Raw genomic sequence first — 19,290 nt, 5'->3', positions numbered from 1 at the left:
CTGTTCCCAGTGGGTCTGGTGCACTTGAGGTTTGATGACATTGTTCATATTCTCAGATTTTTTGAATAGAAAGAATGCATGTAAATTATACCAATATGTTGTAAAACATATATATAGCCTTTGCCCAGGGCTGTATAAATCCCAGAAGCTATGAACCTAAGGTTTCTACAACATTATTACCAGCTTGTAGTCATTCCACAGTGCAGATCAATCCACACGCTGTTGGCAGCTTCATAACTTAGGTGCAGAGCTTGTCAGTGACTACGAGGGCTGAATGTGACTGTTTATGAGTACAAAGGGAGCTCTAGAATACAAGACCAGCACTTTGTTCAATGGCGATTTCAATATAATTCACATTATACATCTTTCGATAACATTCTCTAATGCTTCAGGTCTGAAAGACAAATCTTCCTTATAACGCTTTGCATTCACTGTGACATTATATGGAAGAAAGCCACGTCCGTGCCTGTAATGATGATCCGTGATTACATGAACGGATGGCCGTGGACAGTCACCCGCATTTGCAGGCCGTGCTCGCATTCTAAAGTATAGGGACACGGTCTGTAAATTCAAAAAATAGGACATGTCCTATTTTATGCGGATCCTTTCTATGGCTCGGACATCTTCACCTTAAATATATGGGAAGGTGTCCGTGCACCATAGAAATCAATGTATCCGTATTTTGCTCCGTAATTACGGATCTGTAATTTTGAATCAAAATTACGGTCGTAGAAAAAGGTTGCTTGGTTGATAGGTGCTATTGCAGTAGGTTACCCCTAGGCTAAGTTCACACCACCGTAAGTATACGTTTTCCTCTCTTCCATCAGAGGAAGAGAGGATTGAAAGATTAAACAAAAAGCGGCGGTTTCGTTAAAATTACCATTGATTTCAATGGTAATTCTTTTGTTTCATTTGCTTTCCGTTTGTCTCCGTTCGCCAGGTTTTCGTTTTTTTGAACGGAAACACAAGTGCAGTCTGCAGAACTTTTGTTTCTGTTAAAAAAAAAACAAAAAAAACCTAGCGAACGGAAAGCAACTGAAACAAAAGAATTACCATTGAAATCAATGGTAATTCTAACGGAACCGTTGTTAATCTTTCAACCCTCTCTTCCTCTGACGGAAGAGAGCTAAATATACTTACGGTAGTGTGAAAGAAGCCTTAATGGTGAATATTTGTAAATAAATTGAAATTTCTTTATTATAATTATTTTATTTATTTTTAAATATCCAGGACTGACCTGTTTGCTTATAAAAAAGAAACAAACAAAACAAACAAACAAACAAACAAACAAACAAACAAACAAACAAACTAACAAACATATCTCTTGATTTCAGTGGCTGCACATTGTCTATAATGTGTTCCAAATGTAGCACAATTGAGAAAACCTTACTGGAGAAATAGCACGGTGCAGGGAACATTGTCCACAGCAGCTGCAATATACACAAGGGGAAAAATGGTTCTTAAAAACTGTTTACATTTGGCTCCAGTAAGACACAGCTCAGGCATAAAAAATAAAAAAAAGCAGGTTGGGGAATTTTCTTAACGTGTTTTAAATCTCATGGGTATTACAAAAGCTTGCCATGTATATTAGATGTCAGATAGACGATTATTTGGTCATTTGGCTGATAGCCCCTACAAACATTTACTACTGTACACAGACAAAGATTGTCAGATTCAGTTAAAGGGGTATCAAATTCATGTCCTAGAAATGTTAATAGTTGAAATCCCCCTTATTCTTTTATCTTTACATTGGATTGGCCGCACAACAATTTTTTTCAACAGATTGCCTCACTCGGGACCAATAAATGGTCGACAGTCAGGAAATACAAATAAAATATTTTGTTTTGGCTGTTATTAAAGTTGTCTAAAAGCGCATCGAAACAGGAGGGATTGGGATAGTTTTTTTTCACAATTGTATACTCTAAAAGGGTATTCCAATTTATAAACATTTTCACCATTGACCCCGACCAATCTCTAGAACAGAAGATCCCTGTGCCCCCTCCCCCACTAGCTAGACCGCAGTGAAGAGTTTGTATGACATAGTGGTTGAATATGGGCACTGCTGCTCCATACATCTCTATGGCTGTTATGGAAAGAGCCGAGTGAAGGCGCTCAAACCCCCACCGATCTAACATTAATCACCTATACAGTGTATACAATAGGTGATAAATGTTATCCCCCTTCTATATAAATTCTGCTATCTGTAACTTGAAACATTACATCCAGTTCAGTACCTCTTCCTTCCTGTGTGTGATACGACATACAATGCATATTACAAATCCTCAGTGGTTTTCTGACATGTATTTAATTTATCTGGCATGCATTGCAGTTCTCCACTTGGAATACTTCTGCAATATTAATTAGTGAATATATGGACATATATATCCGCTCCCTACAGTAGAGAAACAGTTAAGATATTTACTATTCCTTCTATATAGCAGCATTGTTTACTGTTCCTTCGCCAGCTCAATCACTTCTGTAAAATCTTGCTGCCAAGTTTATAAATGGAAAACCACATCCTTCTAGCGGGTGGCAGTGAACTGTTTTCTTGTTTACCTATGTGAGCTAATAGATCTGTCCCAGCTGCAAAATAACACAGGATTAGATAGAAACAATCGAATCATTCGCGTCTATTCTTTGGTCCACTGAGGATTTTTTCTTGAAATGTGTTATTATTCAGCCTATTTTAATGTCTTCTCTGGAATTGTAGAACGTCCTTTTATTTGGTCTTACATCTCTGTATGGGTGCATTTCATACAGCTATATTTTCTGTCCATGTTCGGCTCAGTTTACATCTGCATTCTGGTTTTCATTCATAACGGAAACCAGTTTGCAGTGCTGTATCCATCGTACAACTAAGGGCTTATTCAGACGAACGTATAATACGTCCGTGCTACTTGCATGATTTTCACGGGCGTCGCGCGGACCTATGTTAGTCAATGGGGCCGTTCAGACTGTCAGTGATTTTCACGCAGCGTATGTCCGCTGCGTAAAACTCATGACATGTCCTATATTTGCCAGTTTTTCACGCATCACGCACCCATTGAAGTCAATGGGTGCGTGAAAACCGCGCACTGCACACGGACGCACTTCCGTGTGATGCGCGCTACAGTAGTCAAAATTGTGAATGAAATCCGAAAAGCACCAGTGTCATAATGATGCCGGCTGCGCGAAAATCATGCAGCCACGCATCATCTGCTCATGACATGGAGCTTTAGTGGACCTTTTGCCCGCGCAAAACGCACACGCTCGTGTGAATCCGGCCTAAGGGTGTGTTCACATCAGCGTTAGGTTCTATTGATGGGTTCTGTAGAGACCTCTCCATCAGGGGAACCCATCAACGAAAAGGCAAACGGAAACCATAGGTTTCCGTTAGTATTACCATTAATTACAATGGTAATGCTTCCGTTGCTAATGGTATCCGTTTGTCTCTGTTCCGTAAGGTTTCCATTTTTTTGACAAATCAATAGCGCAGTCGACTGCTATATTAATTCTGTCAAAGAAACGGTAACCTTACAGAACGGAGAAAAACGGAGACCATAGGCAACGGAAGCATTACCATTGAAATCAATAGTAATGCTAACGCAAAGCTATGGTATGAAAGGTCTGTTGGAACCCATCAACGGAAACCAAACGCTGATGTGAACAGGCCCTAATACCGCCGACGGCCAACGCACCCCATTGATTTGTAGCTGGTTCCATCATAGTGTCCGTTGTATTGAAAAGAAAAATAGCGCTGCATGCAACAATAATTTTTCTGTCAAATATGACAATCTGCAACAGAAGCTGCAACATAGATGTGAAGAGAAAGAGCCTTGTATCTGTATATCTGAAGCCGATAAGGGAGAGAGGTTCCCATCAGGTGTAAGTATGTGATGAAAACGTCTTCATTGCTAATCTGGAAAACAGAGTGGCATATAAAAAGCTGTTCTTTGCCTGCTGATATGTTGCATTGTAGCTGAAGAAGACAATAGAGAAAGAGGAAGTCATTTGTTGTGGGTTTTTTGTTTTTTTTTAAACTTTTGGAACTTGGGGGGCTCTGTGACCTGGATCGGGCACAGTCCCTGTTGGTATAAATTTGCATATTACGTCCATTGCACTTTGTTCCTGATGACTGTTGCCAAATAGGGGCTTGAGGGACAGGAAAATAAAATCTAACCTGCTCATCGTATAATAAAAGACCAGGCTGAATTCCAAAAACAGATGATATGGCAAACTGAAAATAACATTTCAGAAGCACTGGCGCTGCCAAGTATGGCGGTTCTGTTTTACTGCTCAAAATGTGATACATCTCTTTATATCCTGCTAAGTCTATCTAAATGCTAAGTCTACAGTTACTTACTGATAAGGAGCTCTCTTTTGTATATGAATATTTCACACTCTCTTCTCTAACACCAGATGAGTAAAATCCTCATGTAGCCTCAACCAGATATGAATGAAAGAAATAATATGAATAAATAACAGGAACGAGACATATTGGGTTCACGGCCACTGAATTCTATAAATCTCTGCTCCGCTCTTCACATCCCACTGTCTTACAGCCGGAGCTCCCAGGTGGCACTCAGCCTTTATTGCACCTCTATAAATTGCAGGTTACTGTAATGCTCTATTTCCAGCCTGTACTAGAAGGTTTGTGAGCATCCACCGCCAATGACTGGCAGAGCTCCAGCTCAGCATATTGTGAGGAGAATCCTTTCTTATCTGTGTGTTCAGAAAATGCTAAATTATTTTTTCTTAATATAGCAGCACGCAGTGGGAATCCATATTATATATTGCTTAACTGTAGCTGAGCTCGTTTTTCCCCGTAATATTTTTTTAGAGAAGTTTTAATGTCATTTATGCATTCACATGTTGCAATAAAACTATCGTAAAATAACTGATACAAAGTGTTTAAGATTTTTGTAGAATCTCTAAAAGCACATGGAATAGTAGTAAATTTGCATTTTTAAAGTTAAAGTCAGATTAAAATTTTCATTATTTTTGTTTGTAAAATTGACCTCACTCAACATGCATTGATCCTCCATTTACCACTTATATGTCCCCCAAATGATCATTTTCTAGAAGGGGTGTTCCAATTTTTTTTTAAGCAAAACGGGCAATTGGGCAGCTATGGTGTTAGCAGTGGTTGTTTCCCCTAGAACAATACCCCTGGGGTCCACTTACAGTAACAATACCCCTATGGTCTATTTAAAAACAAAAAATAATAATAATTAGACCGGACTTTCACTTTAACTTTCCTCCTCTTCCTAAATAGTTTATTGACAGCGTACATTAGTCTTTACATCAGCTCTGTATGTAAATGGGACATCCTTACACTTTTAAAGGGTCACCCCAACACCCCTTTTTTTTAACACATTCCTAACACATTCGTATATGGTGACTATAGAGCACTTAATAGAAACTGCGTTCATTAACATTGGTACATTCCCAAAGTGTTTTTTTTTATACATAGATACAAACTCTGTAGGGGCCGTTTAATGATGTGTGTAGTGAAACCCATGCTAACTCAGGGAAGACCTACAAACAGATGGCAACATAATTAAATCTCTTGGTCTAGCACTGGAAGCCATCATTGACACCCTCTGTGCCTCTAAGTCTACCTAGACAATTTTGAGCCAGTTTTAGTGTTGCCCTTTCTTTTGAGACTGCTTAGTTGTTCATCATTGTTTCCTGTGATGTTAAACAGCATCACTCTGGATTTTAGACCAGTTTATGAATGCTCTACATTTACAAAGCAAGCACAGCTCACGTTTAACGTGGTGCAACTATACAAATGCATAAGGTAAATTGCCCATAGCATGTGTGTGACTGGAGACAGGCACTGATGTGTGCGATTACAATCTGTGTACGGCACCGTGTAATGTGGCACTACATATAGGCGATAGAAATAAATAGAAGTTCACTATCATAGTTTTATTATGTGAATAATTGCCTTTAAATTGAACATACAATAAGGGCATGGCCAGACGTGGCGGAATTGCTCTGGAATTCCGCTGCGGAAATCCGCAACGGACAGTTTCTCCATTGGTTTCCACACCTTTTTAGTTAGGTTCGTGCACACGTGGCGGAAAACTCCGCTGCGGACCATAGGCTGTGGTGCGGAATTTGGTGTCCGCAGCATACACTGGCTGTTGCGGACGTGTAGCGGACTTGTTGCGGACTTATTGCGGATTTTCTCCATTGACTTCAATGGAGTTTCAAAATTCCGCAATGAAATCCGGAGATGTTATGTGTGTTGTGTTGCGTATTGGTTTTACAAACAGGATATTTCTTCATTCTGGCTGGACCTATGTGTTTCGAGGTCTATAGCCAGACTGAGATGAAATGTTTTAAAAGACAGCAGGAACTACTCTTCACCTGAATATGCAACGGCTAATCCGCATCAATTTACTGCAGATTTTAGGCAAAGCCGCAACAGAATCTGCAACGCAGATTATGTGTGGCATTGATGCGGACAGTGTCGGCAGAAATACACCACGTCTGGCCATGCCTTTATATAACTCCTGTTTACAGCAGCCTGTATTCTCCCCATAGAGTAGCAGGGAATTTAGGAAAGTTGAATCCTGCTTTATTAGTAAGGAATGAAATCCATTAATAAGACTGTGCCAAGGCTATATTCACGCAGCGTTTTTTGCGCGTGTGCATCGCATTTTTACATCAGTGTGCTTTGCGTGTGGCATGAGTTTTTCACGTCCGCACAAGCACTTTTGTTTTCAATTATTTCTATGTAATTGATGCGTGAAACACGGACAGCACACAGATGTGCGTCCATGTGCTGTCCGTGGTTTTCACGTATCCATTGACTTCAATGGGTGACTAGGTGCGTGGGAACGCACCAATATTGGACGTGCAGTAAGTTTCACGCAACAGATAATTGCTGCGTAAAAACTCACGCATGTCTCGATAGCCCCATTGAAATCAATGGGTCCGTGCGCTGTGCTTTGTTTCAACACACAGCACACGGACAGGAATCACGCTCGTCTGAATGAGCCCTTAGGGAATTTCTATACATGCAGTTGACTAGTCTATTGGAATAGGTTAATCAATGGTGACATACCAATAGTAATCTAGGTCCTGGGTGGTAAATGACCACTTCCGTAATGTATTTAGGCTTAACAAATGAACATTAATTCGAATATCTATTAAAAGGAGAAGACGGCCGCAGTGTTTCTGCAGATAATTAGTTTGTCTCCCTGAGGAATGTTGACTTACTGGAATTTAAACAAAACTTCATTTCTAGGACAGCTGCTTCTCATCAGTCTTCTTTGAAATTCAGGGTCAAAAGACAAAAGGTCACCTGCTCCCACGAGCCACATCAGTCCCCAATGCGTGCAGCCTGGCTCGTGAGTTGTCCTCCCAAGGGATTATGATCATTATATTAAAAACAATGATCACTCAAATTAAACAGTCCCCTGCACACATCCACAGAGAAGCTGAGTTTCCCCATATGTGCCTCTCAGGATGTGTAAACAAGCGTGGTCCACCCCAAGCCCCACTAGACAGGAATGTTTATCTCCCTCCAGTAGCCCCTACACCTCCTCAGAGGATCAGCTCAAACCAAAGGACAGATCTGGAATTGCTGCCAAATGTAAAGAATTTTGCTTATACCTCCAGGGAATTCAAATTGCAATGCAGATTGTTAACTCCAGGGAGGTTATTGTTATTATTATTTTTATGAAGAGTCTAATTATTTTTCTGGTGTAACATTGAGATTCATACTATACACAACACTGAATAATCCAAGGGTGTAAAAGACCCCAACCACAGGAGAGCATTCTCTGTAATGTTTACTCGCTGTGCATGTATTGTTCAAAAATATAAGCGGGATACATTAAAAGGGTTGTCTGGTCTCTAGTTAAAGACGTTTAATATAAAACAATCATAAAGATTAAAAGCTTAATAATGTACGTTGTTTTCCAGATCTGCGGTGACTTCAATCGATGTAGATCAACAATGCTGTCTGGTATTCTCAAGAGTGGTCAGAATGTAGATTGCTTCATCCTAGTTCGAACTGCCATTATCATCATCATCATTATCATCATCTTCACAGAGGTATAAATTATTATTATTATTAATAATAATAAATACTGTGTAACTAGGTGTGTGTTTTGTGCTGCACAAAACTCCCTATATAAACCCCTGATGTTCAGCACCCACCTCTCTCCTATGCTGCCCTCAGATGGGGTAGCATAGGAGATCTTAGGGTATGTTCACACGGCCAAATTTCAGACGTATACGAGGCGTATTATGCCTCGTTTTACGTCTGAAAATATGGCTACAATACGTCGGCAAACATCTGCCCATTCATTTGAATGGGTTTGCCGACGTACTGTGCAGACGACCTGTTATTTACGAGTCGTCGTTTGACAGCTGTCAAACGACGACCCGTAAATTTACTGCCTCGGCAAAGAAGTGCAGGGCACTTCTTTGCCACGTAATTTGAGCCGTTCATTTAAATCAATGAAGCACGGCTCAAGGTTTACGAGCGTCTCAGACGCCTCGTAAATTACGAGGAGGAGCTTTTACATGTGAAACGAGGCAGCTGTTAACAGTCTGTCTTTTCACACGTAACTGCCTCTCAGCGTGTGAACATACCCTTAGGCTATGTTTACATAAAGAATTTTGCAGGCAGAATCTGTCACAGATTCCACTGCAAGATTAAGGCTATGTTCACACGGGGTATTTTGACGAGTTTTTTGACGCGGAAACCGCGTCGCAAAACTCGGCAGAAACGGCCCGAGAACGCCTCCCATTGATTTCAATGGGAGGCGTCGGCGTCTTTTTCCCGCGAGCAGTAAAACTGCCTCGCGGGAAAAAGAAGCGACATGCCCTATCTTCGGGCGCTTCCGCCTCGGACCTCCCATTGACTTCAATGGGAGGCAGGAGAAAGCGTATATCTCGCTGTTTTATGCCCGCGGCGCTCAATGGCCGCGGGCGAAAAACGGCGCTATAATTGCCGCGAAAATCGGCGTGCAGGGAGAGGAATATCTGCCTCAAAGTTCCAAACGGAATTTTGAGGCAGATATTCCTCCCCCAAAATACTCCGTGTGAACATAGCCTAAGCCTCCCATAGATTTCAATGGGAGTCGGATGCTTATTTTTCCCGCTGGCTGATTTTTTTCAGCTAGCAGGAAAAATAAGCACCCTGCTCGTTCTTTGGGCATATTCCGCCCAATCCTCTCATTGAAGTCAATGGGAGGAGGAATCTTCCTGCTGACGGCAAGAATAGTGCCGCAGCGGATCTCGCCTGCAAAATTTCGGCTGCGTGAACTAGCCCTTACAGATAATTTTTAAGCACCGAGAACCTCCTATTGCTTTCACTATGAATTATTCCTCTTTTCTTCAATATATTCTTACGGGGTGAAATCAGGACAGAACATCAGTGTTCACCAACTTCTTCTAGTTGAGGATATTATGTTCAACAGGAATTATTTCCCTGTGGACTGACGTGTACGAAGAATATGAATCCCCCCTCATTCGCTCTCTCAATGATTGAAAGTTTGTTGCTTGGCAATTTCTAAACTCAATAAAGTATAGTGATTCAATTCCTAGTTCTGCCAAAGTTGAAGAACAAGTCAATCTGAAAAGCCAAAGTTCCATTTTTGAAGAAGTTTAACCCTATTAGTTCACACAGAGTTTTTTGACGAGTTTTTTGACGCGGAAACCGCATCAGAAGACGCGCCAAAAACGGATGAAAATGCCTCCCATTGATTTCAATGAGAGTCGGAGGTGTTTTTTTCCCGCGAGACATGCCCCATCTTCAGGCGTTTACGCCTCTGACCTCCCATTGACATCAATCGGAGGCAGAGAAAGTGTATTTCGCAGCGTTTTTATAAGACACCCCGTAAAAAGAAGTGCATGTCACTTTTTGTGCATGTCAGTTTTAAAATACATACAAGTCAATTTATGTGCAGAAAAATTCTGCAACGTGTAGTTGAGATTATTGGACATCTCATTTACTTTGCTGGTAATACACACCCTATGGATTTGCCGCAGGAAAATCCTTGCGTCAAATCTGCACTTAATACGCATCGTGTGCATGTGGCCTTTTAAAGTCCAGAGCTGCATTAACATTTCTGCTGTTTTCTACTGGAAACAGTCAACAAGGTAGTCAACAGACACACCCCTATCAGCTTATTTGAGCTAATTTTATGCACTGCAATCTGTATTAGATTACTATACAGTATCTGGTTTTAGGCAATGACACTTCCCAGAATGCAAATCAACAGATCAAACTCTGTGCAGATACTGAACAAGCAGAAAGTATGGGCAGATTTCAGCTCTGCAGCTAGCAGAGTTGTGAATACATCTCTGGACTATAAGGCCCAGTTCACGCAGAGTTTTTTTAATGCTGATTTTGCCGCGAAAGCCGCATCAGAATGTCCTAGGGGGACCTACACTGGGGGAGTCACTTGTTGAGAAGGATCTGGGTGTAATAATCTGCAGCATCAGAATGTCCTAGGGGGACCTACACTGGGGGAGTCACTTGTTGAGAAGGATTTGGGTGTACTTTTAAATCATAAACGAAATAACAGCACAATGTCAATCAGCTGCTTCAAAGGCCAGCAAGATATTGTCGTGTATTAAAAGAGGCATGGACTCGCGGCACAGGGATGTAATATTACCACTTTACAAAGCATTAGTGAGGCCTCATCTAGAATATGCAGTCCAGTTCTGGGCTCCAGTTCATAGAAAGGATGAAAAATACAAAGAAGAGCAACGAAGCTAATAAGGGGCACGGAGAATCTAAGTTATGAGGAAAGATGAAAATAATTAAACCTATTTAGCCTTGAAAAAAGACGACTAAGGGGGGACAGGATTAATTTATATAAACATATTAATGGCCCATACACAAAATATGGTGAAATCCTGTTCCATGTAAAACCCCCTCAAAAAACAAGGGGGCGCTCCCTCCGTCTGGAGAAAAAAAGGTTCAACATGCAGAGGCGACAAGTCTTCTTTACTGTGAGAACGGTGAATATATGGAATAGTCACCGCAGGAGCCGTCACAGCAGGGACAGGAGATGCTGCAAAAAAGGCTTAGATAATTTCCTAGAACAAAAATATATTAGCTCCTATGTATAGAAATTTTTACCTTCCCTTTTCCCGTCCCTTGGTTGAACTTGATGGACATGTGTCTTTTTTCAGCCATACAAACTATGTAACTATGTAACTAAGAAACGGTGCCAACAAACAGCCGAAACCGCCACCCATTGATTTAAATGGGAGGCGGAGGCGTTTTTTCCGCGGCGGCTTTTAGCTACTCGCAGGAAAAAAAGCAGCATGCGGTTCCGCCTATGACCTCCCATTGAAATCAATGGGAGAAAGAGAAAGCGTTTTTTGCTGTGTATTTTGCCTATAAAATTGTGCTCAAAGGGGACAATAATGTACATTTTCTGTTATGGTACTCCGAAACCTTAAAAATATAAAATAACTAGTCTTTATATACTTTATGTAGCCAGCACCCATTTTCTTTATTGTTTTTTTGGGGAGTTGGGAAATAATTCCAGATGTTTGTAACAAACCTTTAAATGTCATTTTCGTCTTCCCTCCTTATTGACTGACTTTAGCGTGTGTTACAATGCACGGTAACATATAAAAGAGGTTTGATTTTAACTGAGCCCAGGCTTTATCCACTCCTTGTACCATATAAATACAGAAAAACAGCTGCTTTCAATAAAAATGAATTTTAATTGGCAAATTCCCAACTGGAATGAAACATACTGCAATAAACAAATAAATACGGACAGTCCCTGCATAATTCAATGAAGTGAGGCTGAAAAACATCATTTATGCATTTAATAGGTAGAAAAAAAAATAATGGCAACAATGTACCGCAGAAATTAATGGGCTAGAGAATGGTGATTTGTCAAAGTGAACGTGCATTGCAGCCGTGAGTAACCCGTTCCATAGACTGGATGCCGCTTACCACATGCAAGTTGCACTGGAGCGCTCTGTCTGCATAAATAACCTATAATACATGAATTTGATGCCCCAGTTTTTACTGCTCAAAATAATCTTTCTCCAACAGACGGAGATTAAGTTAGTTAAATTAGCAAGGGCCTAAAAATAGCATCTGTGGTGACATGATTAGATATGTTACTGGATGACAAAATAGCATTCTGCCCGGCTTGTGGGTAATGTAGTAATGAGATTTAAAAACATCCAAATGAAGATTGGGATTTGTGCATGCTTCCTTATTCTAGTGATTGATGTAAAGATGACATTGAAGCTGTACAACTCCAGGATGAAATATTCTGTGACATGTTATTATTTTAATTTATATAGCACCAACATATTGCGCAGTACTTTACTGAGATTGCCGTACCTTACATCGGTCCCTGTTCGGCTCACAGTCTAAATTCCCTATTTGTATATTTTTGGAATGTGGGAGGAAACTGGAGTATCCAGGGGAAACCCACACAAACACAAGGAGAACATATAAACTCCATGCAGCTGTTGTCTTTGGTCACATTCGAACCCAGGACCCCAGCGCTGCAAGGCAACAGTGCTAACCAATGAGCCACCGTTCTGCCGTTAGGAGCTTCCATTAGCAGTCCCGTCATATTTGCAGCGCTAGTCTTCCTGTCAGTATGGCTGACACCGTGACGGAACATGACGGATCCCTTTATAAGTCATTGGGGTCCGTTGGGGTGGTGTCTTTGGTACAACGGATCCGGCACTCCGTTATTAGAGTTTTTCTGCTCTTAGAAATGTTGACAGTAGTGTGAATTTAACGATAAATGAAAAAAGCAACTCAGACAATCCTATGTAAGTCTGTACAGTTGGGTTATTCTTACTTGGTACTTCTGTTCAATGTTAGCTGCACTTTAGCTATGATCACTGATTCGGGATTAGCTACATTGTCTATTGGAATCTGAGGTAGTTTGAAATCCAACTCCTGACATATAAGAAGCTCAGGCTGCTGTGTCTTTCCACCTTGCTTTAAACTGCAGCTCTGCTTGTTTAGGTTTGCTGCTGTGTACAAGTATAAGGGTAGCATGAAGTTAGTGCATGGAGAATGATTATACGCTATAAGCACCTAAAAAATATTATCAGGGACATTGCATTGCACTCAGAGACATAACTTGAAGCTTGGGGCCCCAATTCAAATTCTATAACAGGGGGGCGTGGCTTGGCTACCGGACTAAATGGCCGCTTGAAACCTCGGCTCCAACCTGCCTTACCGACATACAGCGACAATCCAACGCCTAATACCTCCTTTACATCCAGAATCCACTGTACCGGAGGATAACACCACCAGGCATGCCTAGAAGAGGAAAAGCGGCGTCCAGACCGGCGAAACTGCTGGATTTTTACTTTCCTCACGACAAGCAGACGGCCCAAAATGGCGCCGATGCCTGCTCACAAGCAGGCTCACTTACCTCCGCTCCGAGATCCCCGCTCTCCACATCGCCACCTCGTAGAAGCAGCTCTGTCCCGGCTCTATCACCTGACATGCAGTCGGCTTCTCCTCAAACAAGAGGGTCTCCTATAACTATGAGGCTGCCGGGACTCAGAGGCCGCCATCTTAGAGATCAGTCACACGGAACCTCGTCCTCCTCCACTCTACCTCCTACATCTAGGAGCCCTGGGAAACAGCAGAAGAAGGGCCCTCATCTCGCTCAGACCCCATCGGGATCGGACAAAGATGGCCATGACGACGAAGGTATGTCTTCAGATGTTTTAACTGACATGCCATCCTCATCTAACCCTGTCACAGAATTAACTCTCAAGTCTATGCTGCAAGCTCTGCAGCAGTCTCTTTACTCTGGTTTTGCTCACTTACTTAAACCTATGTCAGAAGCGATACACGCAGTGGAAGACAGGGTTCAACATATCGAATCAAAAATGAGCGACTTTGCCGCTTCTCATAATGAGCTCATAGATGCCCATTACGAATTGGATGCAAAAGTCTCACAAATGAAAGCTAAAATGGCCGACTTAGAGGATCGCTCCCGACGCAACAATGTCAAATTTAGAGGGATACCTGAAGATATAGCACCCAAGGATTTGACCCTTTATATTCAAGAATTTATCAAGTCTGTGCTACCTAATTGCACAACCAGAGATTTGATTATCGATAGAGCCCATAGGGTCCCTAGACCCAAGCATCTTGCTGATGATGTTGCAAGAGATGTATTGGCCCGCTTCCACTTTTTCCACGTAAAAGATAACTTTATGATTGCCGTCAGACAAAAAGAGATTCTTCCTGCGCAATACAACCAGATTGCTGTATATGCAGACCTATCCGCTGTTACTCTACAACTTAGGAGAGAACTTTCCCCCATCACTACTGCGCTGAGAGAACACAAGATCCTATACAAATGGGGATTCCCAGTGCGGTTAGTGATAAACAGGAATGGATCCATACACACAATCAGATCCGTTGGAGACGGAGCGGTACTCCTCCAGCAATGGGGTATCTCCGTTGCGGAAGGTCTTCCAGAAGCTACAAAGAGAGCTCCCCCGCAGCCTGTGCACGATGAATGGCGAGTAGTCAACCTCCGAAACCGCCCGCGACGCTGAGGTACACCATATGGCAGGAACGATGCTGGGCTTCTTGAGGCCAAAGAAAGCCGGTTGCAGGCGGACTGTTTCCCCCCCTGCATATGTCTGAACCTTCAGGGTGTTCAGACCTTCTTTTGATTAAGTATTTACATACTTTTGTTATGTTACCTTTTGTTTGTTTTTTGCAGCTATCTTTATTTCAAGTATGCACATACGGCCACCAAAAGGCATATCTACCAGTACCGACTAGACCATACCAGTTCTGTAATGAAAAATGTATGACTTTTACACCTGGGGAAGCTTATAGTCAGCAGTTCACACCCTTTTATAATGGCTCTTAAGATTGGCTCTCTAAACGTGAATGGCCTCAACAGTCCACATAAGAGGGCGTATATGTGGAAAGAAGCGCAACAATTAGCATGTGAAGTTCTTTGTATACAAGAAACTCACCTTTTGAAACAAGATGCACATCGCATCAAACATCCTCAATTTCCTTATGTTTTTCAATCACACTACTCTACCAAAACCCGGGGAGTGCTGATGGCTATAAGATCCTCAGTTGCTTTTCAAGAAATTGAATTGTTTGTTGATCCTAACGGCAGATATATCTTTCTGATTTGTCTAATCAATAATGTAAAATACTCCCTGCTAACGCTGTATGCACCTAATACTCATCAGATGAGATTTCTACACAAAATTCATAGATTGATCTCCAAACATAAACAGGGACACTTAATTATATGTGGGGACTTCAATGCTGTCGCAGATGTTGACATAGATACCTCTTCACATTCCCGGTTCTCAAGAGTTGCCCTGGGGGATTGGTTCTGGGGGGAGGAGCTGTACGATATCTGGCGTATGCAACATGGCTCAGAGCGTGACTACTCGTTTCATTCCCAAGTACATAATAGCTACTCTAGAATTGACATGTTCATAATAGATAAAAACACACTTCTTCTGTCTCAGACTACGACTATTGGAAGTATTCAGTGGTCGGATCACGCGCCAATTACTCTGACGATTGCTGAATCGTATAGTACGCCTCCAGATTTCCTCTGGAGATGCAATCCCTTCCTCTTATCACATCCTACTTATAAAAAAGATATAGAAAGAGATCTTCACGAGTACTTTCAACAAAACGATACGCCGGATGTCGGGATCTCCTCCCTTTGGATTGCACACAAAGCATACATTAGGGGTACTTTCATCCGACTAAGTCACACCCTACGGAAAGCTCGGGCAGCAGAGATATCCTCGATTTCAACTGAGATCCGCACCTTAGACACAAAAAACAAAATATCACCTTCTACCGAAGGGGCCTCCCAACTACTCCTCCTACGCCAACGCCTTCGTCTCTGCTTACTATCGGAGTATGAAAAAAATTTAAGGAAAACTAAAGCCCGATACTATTCACAAAACAATAAGGCAGGGAAGTTACTAGCCGCCCGTCTTAAAACTCAACATCAAAAAACTAGAATCCCTTACTTGATAGATCCTCATAATAGGAAAAAAATACTTGACCCCAGAGACATTGTGGATCAATTTCGTAGATATTATTCATCCCTTTATAACTTAAAAGACGACCCTTTCATTGACAGCCCCAACCCCCCGGAGATAATTGATTTTCTCAAGAAGGCATCTTTGCCAAAATTGTCAATAGAACAACGGGAATCATTAAATGCTCCAGTCACACCGCAAGAAATTATGCAAACTATTCGTTCCCTTCCACAAGGCAAATCTCCAGGTCCAGATGGCCTTTCAAATTCCTATTATAAAACCGTATCCAACATATTAATCCCTTACTTGACAAAAATTTTTCAATATGCCATGGATAATGGTTCCTTCCCGAAAGAAAACCAGTCAGCCATCATTGTCACTCTCCCTAAACCAGGTAAAGAACCTGATGTGCCACAAAATTTTAGACCAATTTCGCTTTTGAATTCAGACTTAAAAATTTATGCCAAACTAATTGTAACAAGGCTTTCTCCCCTCTTGACCACATTGGTGAGTGCAGACCAGGTGGGCTTTGTTAAAGGAAGGCAAGCGTCAGACAACACAAGAAAGATCTTAAACCTAATCCACCTCACTGAAACGCGAGCCACACCAGCTTTGATGTTGGCCTTAGATGCCGAAAAGGCGTTCGACCGAATTAACTGGTCATACGCCTTTGCGACCCTTCAAGAGATGGGAATTGGGGATACAATGTTGAGGGCCATTGGAGCGCTATACTCGGCGCCTACAGCGAAAGTATACACCAATGGGATTCTATCCACAGAATTTAACATATCTAATGGTACCCGACAAGGGTGTCCACTATCCCCAATAATCTTTATATTATCCATGGAACCGTTAGCTCAACACATTAAACTCTGTTCGGAAATTCAAGGAATACAGTGTCGAGACAAATCACATATTATTTCGCTATACGCAGACGACATCATACTGTCCATCACTGAACCAGAATCTTCGTTGGCCTCAATCATGGACATTATTAATGTGTTTGGAAAAATTTCCTACTATAAATTAAATGCGAAAAAGTCACAAATACTTCCTTTTCACCTAGACTCCTCCACGTTATATTTCCTTAAAAATAAATACCCTTTTGACTGGCAACCCAAGGGCATTCGGTATTTGGGTATAACTTTAACCTCTTCCTTTAGAGACCTTTATGAGGCTAATTACGAACCACTTTTAAAGTCCATTCAAAAAGACACGGAACGGCTTCTGAAATTTGAAACATCATGGCTTGGCAGGATTGCAGCATACAAAATGCTATTACTACCCAAACTTTTATACCTATTCAGAACTTTGCCTATTGCCCTCCCTAAGAGTTTTTTTCAGACGGTGCAAAAAACCCTCTCCCAGTATGTTTGGTCAAAAAAACAGCCTAGAATTTCCATGCATTTGCTTACTAAAGATAGAAAGATAGGCGGGCTAGGTATTCCAGACATCCACAGTTATTATATTGCTACGCAAGTAGCGCAGATATCTAGTTGGTGGGATATGAAAGAAGTTAAACAATGGGTTCAAATAGAAGCTTCCTACACTTCGCCCCTGCCACTAAAAACAATTTTATTCTTACAATTTTGGGAATTACCATACCCCTGCCCACTATCCCCATTGACAAAGACTACTTTGGAATGTTGGAAGTACATTCAACATAATACGTCCCAACGGGTTCCTTTACTTAAAAATTATATCCCCTTAGAATTTTTTATGCTGATAATTCCTAACCTATCTTTATCATCATGGATTGTAAATGGTATCAAAACGGTTTCCTCATTGTTTGAGCGCAGTCAATTGGTGAGCTTTGAACATCTCAAGACTAAATTTTCTCTATCCAACTCAGATTTTTTCAAGTATTTGCAAATAAAACACTGCATTATGAGTAACAATAACCTGGATGCGCTATGTAACTTTAAATTATTTGGCCACTTTTCCAGACGAGTTAAGGGTTTAAAACCCATATACAATACGATTAACTCTCATTATTCATTTACTAAATTCCATCTGATTAAGCTGTGGGAAAGAGATCTAAAGATGACATTTGATGATACAGATTGGCTGGCCTCCTTTAAACTCATACACACAGCCCTTCCATGTATCCAACATGTAGAAACAGCAATTAAAACTTCTTTGAGATGGTACTTTACTCCTGACAGACTGCATCAGATGTACCCTGAATCAACGTCTACATGCTGGAGGGGTTGCGGCAACAAAGGCACCCTCTTTCACATTATGTGGCAATGTCCCAAAATAGAAGGATTTTGGACACAGGTATTTGAACTTTTGGGTCAAATATTTCAATGCCCAATCCCACGTGCTCCTCAGCTAGCATTATTATCTCTTGATCTAGATATCTTCCCCTTTGTCATGAGATGCTTGATATGTAAAATTATGGCACTGGCTAAGTTAACTATTACACGTCGCTGGAAGAAGATAGATGCTCCTTCAATAGATGAACTAATACTCTCACTCAACACGACATATACATATGAGAGAATAATAGCACTGGGTAATTCTTCTTTTTCCAAATTTAGTCTATTATGGAACCCCTGGGTTAACAGTATATTTCATAAATAACAATGAATGGTACTCTGTATAGAAAATGAGTAGAGATACGTTGTCTTCGGTCTATGCCTGTGATGAGACAACAAATGCATAGCTATTTAGCGGTATACTGACAATGTCTATAATATCAAGTATTGCTGCAGAGTTGTTTTCTTTTTTGTTTTGTTTTTTGTGTGTTCCATGTTATTCCTAGTTTACTTGTTAATTTTTCATGCTGATATTTCCACTAAGTCCGAAATGACACTGAGATCATATGCTTTAATGCGAAATAAGTGAATGAGCGTTATATATTAAGGCATGATATGTTTATGTGTTTTATGACTCATGTAAAAACTCCAATAAAAACTATTGAAACGAAATTCTATAACAGGGCCCCCCCCCCCACCTACCATTTATCATTTATAATACTGGTGTTTTCTTATGTGGCTGAGGGGCTTTTTGCCCCCTCAGACTCCTGGGCTAGGGTGCGACTGCTAACTCTGCACCCCCTATAGCTACGCCCCTGATAGCAATGTGAATATATACTTTTGTGTGTGTATATATATATATATATATATATATATATATATATATATATATACACACACATACATGTATATGAAGTATATAGTTTGTATATAAAGTGTGTATACATAGCAAATATCATAATATAGGTGACCGTCAAATACTATAGGCACTCACATACTAGAGGAAAACTCACATGGCACT

General features: G+C 41.1%; 1 protein-coding gene and 1 long non-coding RNA gene across 3 annotated transcripts in view; one reads left to right on the top strand and one right to left on the bottom strand.

Moving 5' to 3' along the window:
* The window catches only part of LOC142661751 (uncharacterized), a 111,216-nt gene that overhangs the window by 56,294 nt on the left and 35,632 nt on the right, over window positions 1-19,290 (top strand). For both annotated transcript variants that reach the window (XR_012850807.1, XR_012850806.1), the window contains exon 3: window positions 7,921-8,052. This is a non-coding gene — a long non-coding RNA (uncharacterized LOC142661751). The remainder of the gene's footprint in view (window positions 1-7,920; window positions 8,053-19,290) is intronic.
* The window catches only part of CLMP (CXADR like cell adhesion molecule), a 74,796-nt gene that overhangs the window by 26,489 nt on the left and 29,017 nt on the right, over window positions 1-19,290 (bottom strand). The window lies entirely within an intron of this gene.

Source organism: Rhinoderma darwinii, chromosome 10, assembly GCF_050947455.1.
Source record: "Rhinoderma darwinii isolate aRhiDar2 chromosome 10, aRhiDar2.hap1, whole genome shotgun sequence".
NCBI classification, from domain to species: Eukaryota; Metazoa; Chordata; class Amphibia; order Anura; family Rhinodermatidae; genus Rhinoderma; species Rhinoderma darwinii.
Note: the sequence above shows the minus strand (reverse complement) of the source record. Positions and strands in the feature narration are given on the sequence as shown.